This window comes from Stomoxys calcitrans, chromosome 2 (assembly GCF_963082655.1).
Source record: "Stomoxys calcitrans chromosome 2, idStoCalc2.1, whole genome shotgun sequence".
Classification (NCBI taxonomy): Eukaryota; Metazoa; Arthropoda; class Insecta; order Diptera; family Muscidae; genus Stomoxys; species Stomoxys calcitrans.
In genome coordinates, this window is record NC_081553.1 from 182,487,492 (window position 1) to 182,501,382 (window position 13,891).

Genomic DNA, 13,891 nt, shown 5'->3' on the forward strand with positions numbered 1-13,891 from the left:
CGGTCCCTGGTTACAAGCGGAACTTACATATTGCAGGACAATCCCATGGCAGCCGGTTGTATGTACCGGATTGAACCGATGGAGTCCTTCATCTGCAAGAGTTGCCGCCTCAGTGTACAATACACTGCTACAACAACAGCATCTTTCACGATGTACTATCCTAAACCGAATGGAGGTAGCTGCAAAACTGTTGGGTCATGATCTCCAAGGACGGCACTAGCTGTTTACTGTTTCTGCTACCGTATCTTCGTGAATCGGCTGCGTGTAGGCCAACTGACGCTGCATAGTTAACTAAAGGGTGATTTTTTTGAGGTTAGGATTTTCATGCATTAGTATTTGACAGATCACGTGGGATTACAGACATGGTGTCAAAGAGAAAGATGCTCAGTATGCTTTGACATTTCATCATGAATAGACTTACTAACGAGCAACGCTTGCAAATCATTGAATTTTATTACCAAAATCAGTGTTCGGTTCGAAATGTGTTCAAATTTTGACAAATTTTGTTCAGCGATGAGGCTCATTTCTGGTTGAATGGCTACGTAAATAAGCAAAATTGCCGCATTTGGAGTGAAGAGCAACCAGAAGCCGTTCAAGAACTGCCCATGCATCCCGAAAAATGCACTGTTTGGTGTGGTTTGTACGCTGGTGGAATCATTGGACCGTATTTTTTCAAAGATGCTGTTGGACGCAACGTTACGGTGAATGAACACATTTCGAACCGAACACTGATTTTGGTAATAAAATTCAATGATTTGCAAGCGTTGCTCGTTAGTAAGTCTATTCATGATGAAATGTCAAAGCATACTGAGCATCTTTCTCTTTGACACCATGTCTGAAATCCCACGTGATCTGTCAAATACTAATGCATGAAAATCCTAACCTCAAAAAAATCACCCTTTATTGGCCGGCTAAGAATTCAACAAGGTTTCTTAGTCTGCTTCCCAGATTTTACTGACCGGCGATTTGACACCAACTTTCGCAGTAAATATAGTGAGGATTGGGGTTGAAGAGTTGTTGATAGATATCATGAAGTGAAATAAGTGGGAAGATTGACATGGCAGGGTCCATGATGATGTAGCCACATTTGCATGAGGAGGTGACGTCCCTTGTCAAGCTCCTATATATGATCAAGCTCCGATCCATATGATCGATCGCCGCGGGAATATGATGTTCATTTGTTATTTAAGGGCGCCAAAAACCCGGTGTCGCCCTGCCTCTCTCTGACTGCAGTTACGGCTACTCCGTATGGAGCATTCCACTTTCCGCAACCTGTGGATGCGCCCGGTAACCCTCAGCTAAGCTCTTCGTTATAACAAAGAGCACCACACAGATAAGAGCTCAAAGCTCCAACCTGTGTGGTGCTCATTGTTATCCCGTGCCTGGCCTGTGGAGGTAGTGATCCTCGGCAAGCTCTTGTAGGTGAGCAAGCTCGTTCCGGTCAGTAGGCCCATAGCCACGAGAGCATGGTTGGCATTGTTTCCTTAAAGGCGCCCATAGCTCGGATTGTCATATGGAATAAGATAGGCACTCAGTTTTAAAACAAGAGCCGGTGCCACCCAGCCTCCTTCTGAGACTGCAACCACTGTTACCCCGTTTACCATTGGAACATTCCATTATCCGCAACCTGTAGTCGCGCCACGGTGCCTCTCAGCTGAGTTTTTCATGATACGGCTGAACGTCACACAGGTCGGAGTTAAAAATTCCAATCGGTGCGGTGTTCATAGTTAGCCCGTGCTGAATTCATGATCATGCCAGCGCCCGCGTCGGTTACCCAAGTTCCATTGTGTTCGTCCTAGAAGAAGGTAGATGAGAAAAAAAGAAGATGGAGAAAAATAAAAGGTACAGGAACAGGGGCATAGCATGGTACCCGGCATAAAAAAACCAAACAAACGCACAAGACAAAAAAGTGTTTTGCGAGTCCTGAGTGTTTCGTGAGTCGTGATTTTTCTCAAGAGTCGTGAGTGATTAACATTTTTTTGCGTGAGAGAAAATTCACTCACATGCACATTTTCAAATACGCCAAATACTGAGTGCCTATGATGCTCCATATCACAAGCCGAGTTATTGTTAATTTTGCCCATGAACATTCCACTAAGCATCAGGGGAAAACTTCTGACATATCAATGAGTGTATCAATAGCCCAGTCCGAACGGTGTGACGCAGTGCAACACCTCTTTGGAGAGAAGTTTTACATGGCATAGTACCTCACAAATGTTGCCAGCATTAGGAGGGGAAAACCACCGCTGAAAATTTTTTCTGAAGGTCTCGCCTAGATTCGAACCCAGTCGTTCAGCGTCATAGGCGGACATGCTAACCTCTGAGCTACGGTGGTCCCCAAGGCGAGTAATTGGCGTAATCAAGCTTCTGCCGCACCTGTCCAAAAGCCTATAGGATCACCTAATTTCAAGAATTTTAATAAAGACTTCTGCCCCGGCGCCCCATCCAATTAAACTCAATCCGGGTATGCAGAAGATGCCATGAAAGACGGGGTAGCCTCAGCTCAGATTTAGGGAAAACGCTTCTCTACCTCCCAACGAATTTTTCTTCTCCAGCTTAGTTTAAGAATTACACCCAGATACTTTGCTTTCGAAGATAGCGACGGTTTTTTTCACCCAAGACAGCTCCCCTGAAAGCACTCAGCTTCGTCTTCCTGGTGAAAAGTACCAGGTCAGTATTTCTAGGGTTTATGTCAAACCCGTTGGCCTTCCCGAAGATAGATACAGTTTTTTCCATACAGGACAGCTCCACTGAAAACACTCAGCTTCGTCTTACTGGTGAAAAGTAGCAGGTCAGTATTTCTAGGGTTAATGTGAAACCCGTTGGCGTTCCCTAAGATCCCGAAGATAGCTACAGTTTTTTTCCATCCAGGACAGCTTCCCTGAAAACACTGAGCTTCGTCTTCCTGGTGAAAAGTACCAGGTCAGTATTTCTAGGGTTTATGTCAAACCCGTTGGCCTTCCCCAAGATCCCGAAGATAGCTACACTTTTTTTCCACCCAGAACGTTGTATAGCTCTATCTCAGCAGTTTAAACTTGACAGCTACCCCCTTCATTTCAAGTGTGGGTCACTAACGTCAAGCGCAGGCGAGATAGATCTATACTGGACAGAATGGTTTAGCATGAAATCCAGTTTGGTCAATCTTCAATTTTTGTGTCATCCTTACGCAATGCATTGTAGCCATGACAAAATGTGCAAGCAGCAGGTGTTGACCAGCTTTGTCCCCGTTTCTCGATCTTGCCACATAGTCCATAGGGGCCACATAGTCCATTGACGAAGACTGGCTGGGCAGTTAAACAGGTGACGTGTGTCGTGTGGTTCCTGGTCACAATCGGGACATACATCTTGCACGTTAGCATCAATCCTCGCTCTGTAGGAATTGAGGCGACTGCATCTGCCGGATAGTAATTGAGGCAGAACTTCTCTGATTTACCGAGGCAGATCAATTTCTTCAGGTGCAATGGGAGGCGGTCGTTCTTCAAGGACCACATTCACCCGGTAGCTATTCACCGCATTGGCCACCGTGTCTGCATGAATATTGCCTTATGTGGCGATCTTCGTCAAGCTTCTGTAGGTAAGCAAACTCGTTCCGTTTCAAAGGAACGATCGCCGCGGGAATAGGGTGGCCATTGGTTATTTAAAGGCGACAATAACTGCTATTGCTGTTTGCCATAAGCCAAGAAAGTGGTGAATAACGCAGTACTAAAGTTGACGGCATAAGTGAGCCGTACGCAATGGAAAAAAACTACAGAACTGGCAAAACACAGACCTTCACGGGCTGCCTATATATGATCAGCATCTATCATCTACATAAGGAGATTAAGGTCTTTAAAGTTAAAAAATCCATATTGAGCTTCTTCCTTCGTCCCTGTCTGCAGACACGTAGGCTCTCCTTTCTGGGAAGCCATTTCTTCTGCGATCTGGTTGAACTTGCGAACGTACCTCTGGTAGGTCTCCTGAGATTTGTTGACGGAACAGGATGGTTCCGATTAGGGTTGCCATAAGCTTCGGCGTAGGTACATCCGTGCTTGCGTGGGAATGGGCGTTATTCACTCCCTGCTCGAGTTATAAATTCCTCCTGTTTTTCTTTAATTTGTGTGTAACATCTAGTCCGAGGTCTCACATCTTCTTTCTCTTACCTTTCTTTCTAGGGTACCACAGGCGGAAAAACTGGCCTCCGAGTAAACTCACCTTTGGTGGGCAAACCACTCAACTTAACCTAACCTAACCTTCTCTGTGAACAGTAACTCCTGAGCTGTCACCAGAAGAATTATCCAAAGAGATAGAACACCCTCTGACAACACTTTACCGATCCACTCACAACCTCCTCATACTGGACGGGTTTTCAGTATATTCATCTGAATAACAGCAAACAACTCGGTTTCATCGCATCAGCCGAATATAGTTCGTGGTGGACGCTACCACCATCTAGTGGTGGACGCCAGACCTATCTAGAGAGACAAGACCTACTCTGGCCCAATGAAGATTCAGATGGTGTAGCAATTCATATCGCTCAACGCTAGATTGTACAACCCACATTATCTCTCATGACACCATAAACCTTTTTACATGCCCGGAAAACCCGACTAAACTGAATGCAGAATCACTATGGGCTGCTTCTATTGAAGCGGCAAGATTCCTGGAGCTAAATCTGGAGACGGTAACATCTAAGAATTAATCATTATGTATACTTGCAGCGAATGTGGCTACTTGAAAAGAACAACGCTTTTGCCACATGTCAAGCTAGATCGAAAACCCACCGGTTACACCTACAAATGGATTAAATGGTGAGGAAAGAAATACCGATGACAAGTGTTTCCTTTTGTTGTTGTATTATTAATGAGGCGGCAGCACTTGCCGATAAAGGACTCCATCGGGTCAATACGGTACGTACAACCGGCTGCCATGGGGTTATCCTTTTGTTGTAGTAGCACCTTCTGCCGAGTTGGGGAAGCGATCCTTGGCATGCACACCTTTGGGAACAAGGTCGTTTCGATGAATAGACCCGATGTTGGTGGTGTTGTTAAAAAATATATTAAGGCGCCTGTTAATGTAAAACCAGTTTTTATTACAGTCTGTGCTGCTAGAAGTAGGGTAGCGAAGTCATAAACCTTCAGTGAAATTATGACATATGGCTACAGATGGCGTACGTATGTTTAAAATTTGTAACTGTTTATTATATTTGATTTTCTTTCTCCTTTTGGCTTGTACAATCCCACCATCTTGAAGGCTGCTTATTGTGCCATCAAATGCTTGTACCAGCTAAATGATCAAAATCCATTGCATCAAGCGTATTCGAAATTATTATTTTTTTTTTTATAAAATGGTAGAAAAGAAAATTCGAAAAAAATAACCAAAAACGCTGGTATTTGGTATTCACATAATCAGAAAAATACTTCGAGATCTAATATAACATAATAATTACCCCCATATTTAGAAATTAGAATACGAAAATGTGTTAATCTCTCAAACTAAATTACTAGTTGGACAGTTAAATACAAATTTCCCAATGTAAAACAATTGACTATCAAATACAAATTTCCCAATATAAAGCAATTTCAAATGAAATGTGACACCAGAAATTTATTATTTCCAAAAAGTAGCTTTCAATGCTAATAAATAGAATAGCAAATCAGGCGTGAAGTTGTCTTTCGAAGTGTTTTCTTTGACAAGTGACAACTATTGGATAAATGGGTTAATGAAGCGTAAAGTGTCATTAGTGCTTCTAATTGTTAGTTTTATTGTGCACCAAAAACATTCATCTTTGTTTTCGAAACAATGCTCTACGGGCGGAAATTCAAAATTTGCGGCAAAAATTATTCCGATCACAAACTATACTCAGCAAGTATAAGTTCGGCCGGGCTGAATCTTATATACCCTCCACCATGGATCGCATTTGTCGAGTTCTTTTCCCGGCATCTCTTCTAAGACAAAAAAAAAAAAATGATATAAGAAAAGATTTGCTCTGCTATTAGAGCGATATCAAGATATGGTCCGGTTTGGACCACAATTAAATTATATGTTGGAGACCTGTGTAAAATGTCAGCCAATTCGAATAAGAATTGCGCCCTTTGTGGCCTCAGGAAGTAAAATAGAGAGATCGATTCATATGGGAGCTGTATCGGGCTATAGACAGATTCAGACCATAATAAGCACGTATGTTGATGGTCATGAGAGAATCCGTCGTACAAAATTTCAGACAAATCGGATAATAATTGCGACCTTATATGACAGCTATATCAGGTTATGAACCGATTTAAACCATACTTGGCACAGTTGTTGGATCTCATAACAAAATACTACGTGCCAAAATTCATTCAAATTGGATAAGAATTGCGCCCTCTAGAGGCTCAAGAAGTCAAGACCCAAGATCGGTTTATATGGCAGCTATATCAGGTTATAAACCGATTTAAACCATACTTGGCACAATCGTTGGATATCATAACAAAACATGTCGTGCAAAATTTCATTCCAATAGAATAAGAATTGCGCACTCTAGAGGCTCAAGAAGTCAAGACCCAAGATCGGTTTATATGGCAGCTATATCAGGTTATAAACCGATTTGAACCATACTTGGCACAGTTGTTGGATATCATAACAAAATACTACGTGCCAAAATTCATTAAAATTGGATAAGAATTGCGCTCTCTAGAGGCTCAAGAAGTCAAGACCCTAGATCGGTTTATATGGCAGCTATATCAGGTTATAAACCGATTTGAACCATACTTGGCACAGTTGTTGGATATCATAATAAAACACGTCGTACAAAATTTCATTCCAATCGGATAAGAATTGCACACTCTAGAGGCTCAAGAAGTCAAGACCCTAGATCGGTTTATATGGCAGCTATATCAGGTTAAGGACCGATTTGAACCATACTTGGCACAGTTGTTGGATATCATAACAAAACATGTCGTGCAAAATTTCATTCCAATCGGATAAGAATTGCGCACTCTTGAGGCTCAAGAAGTCAAGACCCTAGATCGGTTTATATGGCAGCTATATCAAAACATGGACCAATATGGCCCATTTACAATACCAACCGACCCACACTAATAAGAAGTATTTTTGGAAAATTTCAAGCGGGTATCTTTACTCCTTCGGAAGTTAGCGTGCTTTCGACAGACGGATGGGCATTGCTAGATCGACATAAAATTTCACGACAATCAAGAATATACGACGAATATTTCGAGTAGTTATAATCAGAATGACGAAATTAGTATACCCCCATCCTATGGTGGAGGGTATAAAAAACACGGAACTGCAATTTTTGAAGTCATGAGTCAGGAGTAGAAAAGTAATTTGCCGGAGAAGCTGACAAAGAAACCATGTTGGCTACATATAGCAAAATCGGCCGGTCAGGGGTTAACCATGTGCCAGTGTGAACTCAACGTACAAGCGATCCTCAGTGGAGTTAGATCCAGACCAGTCAGGGTGCGTTGGGATATTCTATAAATTCTCATGAGAACCTCCTACAACAGGAGGCACAGATCCTTCCTATCCTTCGTACAAGGCATTGATTGAATCCAACTTGGCCATACGATACACGTAACCTATATTTCTGCTTAGCCAAACCTACATGATACGGCTGGGATGTACAATCAGGCTATTTATTGGATTCGTCTGAGTATAGAACAATAGGTAGATTTACGAAGTGTCGTCCATTAGGCAACAACACCATATGAAGTGTTGTCCAACAGACAACAATCCCATGCAAGCCGGTTGTACTCACCGGATTGACCCGATGGAATGCTTCATCGGCAAGGGCTGCCGGCTCAGTGTATGTGTTCGTTCTTTTTTCGTCACGGGAGAGGACCATCCCGCATGCTTCTGGTCCGTGCCGGGATTGAAAAGAACCCCAGACTTTTTTCTCTTCGGTTTCCCAGAACCGCCTCCATCATCGGTCGGTGTCGGTGAGGTGTAATCGGTGCATGAAATGGGTACATTTCTGGCCTTGCACTGGCCTTACGTCTCTACGGGAGCCTAGTCACACTGAATATTTTGCAAGGTGCTGTGCGAACATAGACAGCAGTGGGTCCCAAACGTCGTCCTCGTCGTCGGACGATGTGACCCCCTCGACCTCTCCCGTGCGGCAATATACGCAACAGCAGCTTCTCAGCCCAAATATTTCCAGGCCAGTGCCGGGAGGAGTATCATTTTTATAACTGAAACGGTCTCCTTGGCAAGATCGACGAGATTGTGGATTTTAAGAGACGGAAGAACATATTGGTCGCAGCGATCCAGGAGACAAAGACGCCCAACACCTGCAGCTTGTACAGTTGTCACGGATACAATGTAAGAATCCCTTAAGGAATCGAGGTGGGGATTGGCCTTCGTGATACACCTTTCCGTGCTGTATAGACCCATCTTGCCTGTGCCTAGCGCTAGTGACCCCCACATGGAGCGCATGCGGATAGCAGTCAGGGCCGGTACTGCCGAGATAGAGCTATACAACGTGTACATACCGCCAGTTGGCAGTTGTGACCCAGTCAATGGTCAAGCTTACAACCCCGACATTAGGAGGTTACTATCTGGCCATAATCGTCTGGTTCTAGCAGACTTTAATGCGCATCACGTTTCATCCCAAGGTAACGACCAGCGGGGGTATAGCTTTGGCAGAGCAGATTGAAGGCTCCACGTTTTGCACGGTGAATGAGGATGCCCCCTCTAGGATTACGAGGTGGTGTAACAGCTCGTCAGACATTTTCATTGCATCTCCTGATCTCCTGAGTGACGCAGCATGGCAAGCCGCCAGTTCTTTGGGATCAGACCACCTCTCCATAATTCTCACCATAGACCGACTACCCGAATTCATAACCTCAAAGAGCCGGACGTTAATGAATCAGAAGAAGGCCGATTGGGTAGGCTTCCGGGCGTACACCAATCGCTGAGTGACGTAACCTGGCAAGCCATCAGTTCTTTGGGATCAGACCACCTCCCCATAATTCTCACCATCGACCGACCACCCGACTTCATAACCTCAAAGAGCCGGACATTTATGAATCAGAAGAAGGACGATTGGGTAGGCTTCCGGGCGTACACCAATCGCCGCTTCAGTGAACAGTCTATACTGCTACTAAATTTTCCATGGACATTCCACTAAGGAACAGGGGATACATCTCTCATATCAATGAGTGCAGTCCGATTAAAGTTTAAGCTCAATGATAAGAGGCCTCCTTTTTTATACCGCATAGCGATACCACTTGGCAGAGAAGTTTTAACATGGCAGGATACCTCAAAAATGTAGCCAGCATTAGCCGTTGAAACTTTTTCTGATGTTCACGCCGTGATTTGCTAACCTCTGCGCTACGGTGGCCTCCTGAACTGTCACCCACCCACGAATGTGCTAGTTGCCGAAAGGATATTCCGAGACATCATTAACGCAGCAGCCGCTCGCTTTAAACCAGCCGATCGAACACTCCAAGTGCGGCCCAATTTCCCGGTGCAGGCAGTGGTACTTGCAGACGAGCGTGATGGGATTCGCTGCACAGACCCCACTAACCCCAGAAATAGTGAGTTGAATCTGGAAACAAACAGGGTAGTCAACGAACGTAAGCGGAATTTGTGGCTGGAACGCTTGGAGCAATGTTACTTAAGTAGCGTTTTAGGCAAGCTGTGGTCTACTGTTAAGTCACTTTCGAACCCCGGTAGAAGGGACGATAGGACCTAAGTCACTTTTGGGGACGTAACAGTAAGTGATCTGAAGAGGTGCGTCAGGTTGTTCAATTCATTGTACATCCCGAGAGTGCCAGGGCTAGAATGAGAACCATTTGTCGTATCCGTAGTCTCCGAGCCGAAGAACAGCCATCACAACTTACTGTGGACGTGGCATCCGTGGTGCCAAGTTATCCAAGTCGTTGAGCCCCAACGGAATCTCTACACCGATGCTAAAGAATCTGGATCAACCTGGAGTCCAGTACCTTACGACTGTTCTCAACCTGTCGTTGAACACTCTTATAGTACCCGATGTCTGGAAGATGGGCAGAGAGATCCCGATACTGAAGCCTGAAAAGGATATGAGTAAGAAGGAATCGTACAGACCGATCTTCCTTCTCTCACCAGTGGCAAAGACGCTTGGTGATAAGAAATCGAAACTCCTTAGAGTGAAATAGGGAGTTCCCCAAGGCAGGGTGATATCTCCGGCACTGTTTAACCTCTACCTATCCTCTATACCGCCCCCTTCAGACTGAATAGAGATCGTATCATATGCGGACGAATGTACGATCGTGGTATTAGGTCCCCCACTCATTGATGACATATGCGATAGGTTAAACATCTGACTCAAGAAATTTGAAGACATCTATCAGTAAATCTTCAGCCACATTTTTCACTACAAATACGAGTGAGGTGAATACTGAGCTGAAAGTGATGGTCGATGGAGAAATGTTTCCGACCATAAAGTATCCCAAAATCCTTGGTGTCACATTTGAAAGCTCTTACAAATTCTCCTCACATGCCACAGTAATTTGCGATAAAGTCAAAACTAGAAACAAGGTCCTCAAGTCACTTGCAGGCGGCGCTTGGGGTGCTGACAAAGAAACCTTGTTGACCACGTACAAAGCAATTGGCCGGTCTGTGGTAAGTTATGCAGCGCCAGTGTGATCTCGTCAGCTCTGTAACGCGCAGTGGAATAATATTCAGATCTGTCAGAATGCCGTCTTTCGAACTGCGACGGGCTGTCTCCTCAGTTATCAGTTCTGGACCACCTCCATCAGAAGACAAAGATCCTACCCGTGCGAAGACATAACTAAATGCTGTCTAAGCCCTACCTTCCGGGCTGTTATCGCAAAGATCATCCAAATCATCATCTCGTGGATAGGTATTCACCGCCCAGAAGCCTTAAGGAAGATCTACATGATCCAGAGCGTGAGGTCCAGCGCTACAAGAGAGAACCTCTAGATCAAGCGGACCTAGACAACATTCATGCAGACACGGTGGCAGATGCGGTGAATAGCTACCAGGTGAATGTGGTTCTTGGAGAACGACCGCCTCCCATTGCACCCGAAGAAATTGACCTCCTTCGTCAAACCAGAGAAGTTCTGGTTCAATTTCGACCCGATTGATGCAGCCGCCTTAATGCCTACAGAGCAAAGATTGATGCCAACGTGTCCCGGATTTATGTCCCGATTGTAACCAGGGAGACCCACTCGTCTTAGACCCAGATCCCTCTGAACACACCCCATCTTAGTCGCAGAGTTCCTGGATCTGCACACTCAACAGAATCAAGCAGACGAATGATAGAACACAACACACTGCTACAACAACAACAACAACCCTATCGAATGATAGGTCTGAAATTTTCTCCTGGGTACACTGAAAAAAAGTTGTTCCAAAAATTCAAAATTGTTCCTTATTCGTGGGATTTTAGCTATGAAAAGGAGCTAAAGAACCAAAATTTTAATATAAATATAAAACTTTAATTTCATATTTATATGATTTTTGTCTTTAATAACAAGGCTCAAAGTTGAGGAATTGTTAACCCACCATTTAAAATAAAAAGTCCTTAATAACAAGGAAAATATTTTTCACCAAAAGGAATATTTCCTTAAAAAGTAGAAAAAATCTTCATCTTTAAATAAAGTTTGCTAATCTTTGGAACGCATCTTTAAAATTAGGACAAACATTTTTTCAGAGTATGATAAGGTCTTTTGGTTTTTTTCAGACCAGAAGCATTCATATCTGTAGGAGTTTGCAGGTGATATCATGGCATGTGACATAAATGAGTTAAGCATCCACTGATTTGGTCATTCCGTTTGTAACACCTCGACCCGGGTTGATTTGTATGGATGAAAAAAAAAACAGCAAAAGCGTGCTAAGTTCGGCCGAGCCGAATCTTAGGAACATACCACCATGGATTTTACTTAAATATGGGAGCTATATTTGGTTATAGAGCGATTTGGACCGTAATTGGCACAGTTTTTGAATGTCACAACAGAACACTTTATACAAAATTTCAGCCAAAACGGATAAAAATCATGGCTTGTAAGGGCTCAAGAAGTCAAATATGAAGATCGGTTTATATGGGAGCTGTATCAGGTTATAGACCGATTTAGACTGTACTTGACACAGTTGTAAAAGCCATCACCACGTGCAAAATTTTAGCCAAATCGGACAAAAATTGCGGCTTCCAGGGGCTCAAGACTTCAAATCGGGAGATCAGTTTATATGGGGGCTATATCAGGTTAGTGAACGATTTGGACAGTATTAGGCACAGTTGTTGGAAATGATAACAGAACACGATATGCCAAATTTCAGCCAAATCGGACAAAAATTGAGGCTTCCAGGGGCTCAAGAAGTCAAATCGGGAGATCAGTTTATATGGGACCTATATCAGGTAGCCACAATGTCCAGAGGCATAAGACGTACGTATTTATGTACGTATTTGCCATACGATTAAAAAAAAAACAACTAAAAAGGCAAACTCTGGATACCCACCACCTCGGGTATATATGTAAACAACCTTACGTCAAAATCCGGTGAAAAATGCATACCTTATGTCCCATAGCAGCTATATCGAAATATGTTCCGATTTGGACCAAATACCGCAAAAATTTGGATTTGGACCAAAAAGTGTAAAAAAAGTATATTTGATTAAAGTTCATTCTAAGTTTTATTAAAAATGCATTTACTTTTTTTTAAAAAATCCGCAATTACTTTTTGTGCAACCCAATAATAAGTATAAGTCATTGGTCAATTGTGTATAAAAACATTTTGGTCTTTTTAGTAGCTGTATCTAAAAATATACCGATCTGAGCCATATACGACACAGATGTCGAAAAAAAAATCAAAATCGAATTATAAATGCCCCTTTTATGGAGCCAAGACTTTAAATCGAGTTATCGGTCTATATGGCAGCTATATTCAAATCTGGACCGATTTGTCGAAGAGCCTAACACAACTCACAGTCCCAAGTTTCGGGGAAATAGTACAATAAATGCGCCTTTTATGGACCCAAAACCTTAAATCGAGAGATCGGTCTATATGGCAGCTATATCTAAATCTGGACCGATATGGGCCAAATTAAAGAAGAATGTCGAAGCTCCTAATGCAACTCACTGTCCCAAATTTTGGCAAAATCGGACAATAAATGCGCTTTTTATGGGCTCAAAACCTTAAATCGAGAGATCGGGCTTTATGACAGCTATATCCAAATCTGGACTGATGTCGGCCAAATTGCAGAAAAATGTCAAGATGCCTAACACAACCCACTGTCCCAAATTTTGGCGACATCGGACAATAAATGCGCCTTTTATGGACCCAAAACCTCAAATCGAGAGATCGGTCTATATGGCAGCTATATCCAAATCTGGACCGATTTGTGCCATATTGCAGAAGTATGACAAGATGCCTAACATAACCCACTGTCCCAAATTTCGGCGACATCGAATAATGAATGCGCCAATTATGGGCCCAAAACATTAAATCGAGAGATCGTTCTATATGGCAGCTATATCCAAATCTGGACCGATCTGGGTCAAATTGAAGAAGAATGTCGAAGGTCCTAACGCAACTCACAGTCCCAAGTTTCGACGAAATAGGACAATAAATGCGTTTTTTATGGACCAAAAACCATAAATCGATAAATCGGTCTATATGGCAGCTATATCCAAATCTGGACCGATTTGTGCCATATTGCAGAAGTATGTCGAGGGGCTTAACACAACTAACTGTCCCTACATTCGGCGACATCGAATAATGAATGCGCCAATTGTGGGCCCAAAACCTTAAATCGAGAGATCGTTCTAAAGGGTGATTTTTTTGAGGTTAGGATTTTCATGCATTAGTATTTGACAGATCACGTGGGATTTCAGACATGGTGTCAAAGAGAAAGATGCTCAGTATGCTTTGACATTTCATCATGAATAGACTTACTAACGAGCAACGCTTGCAA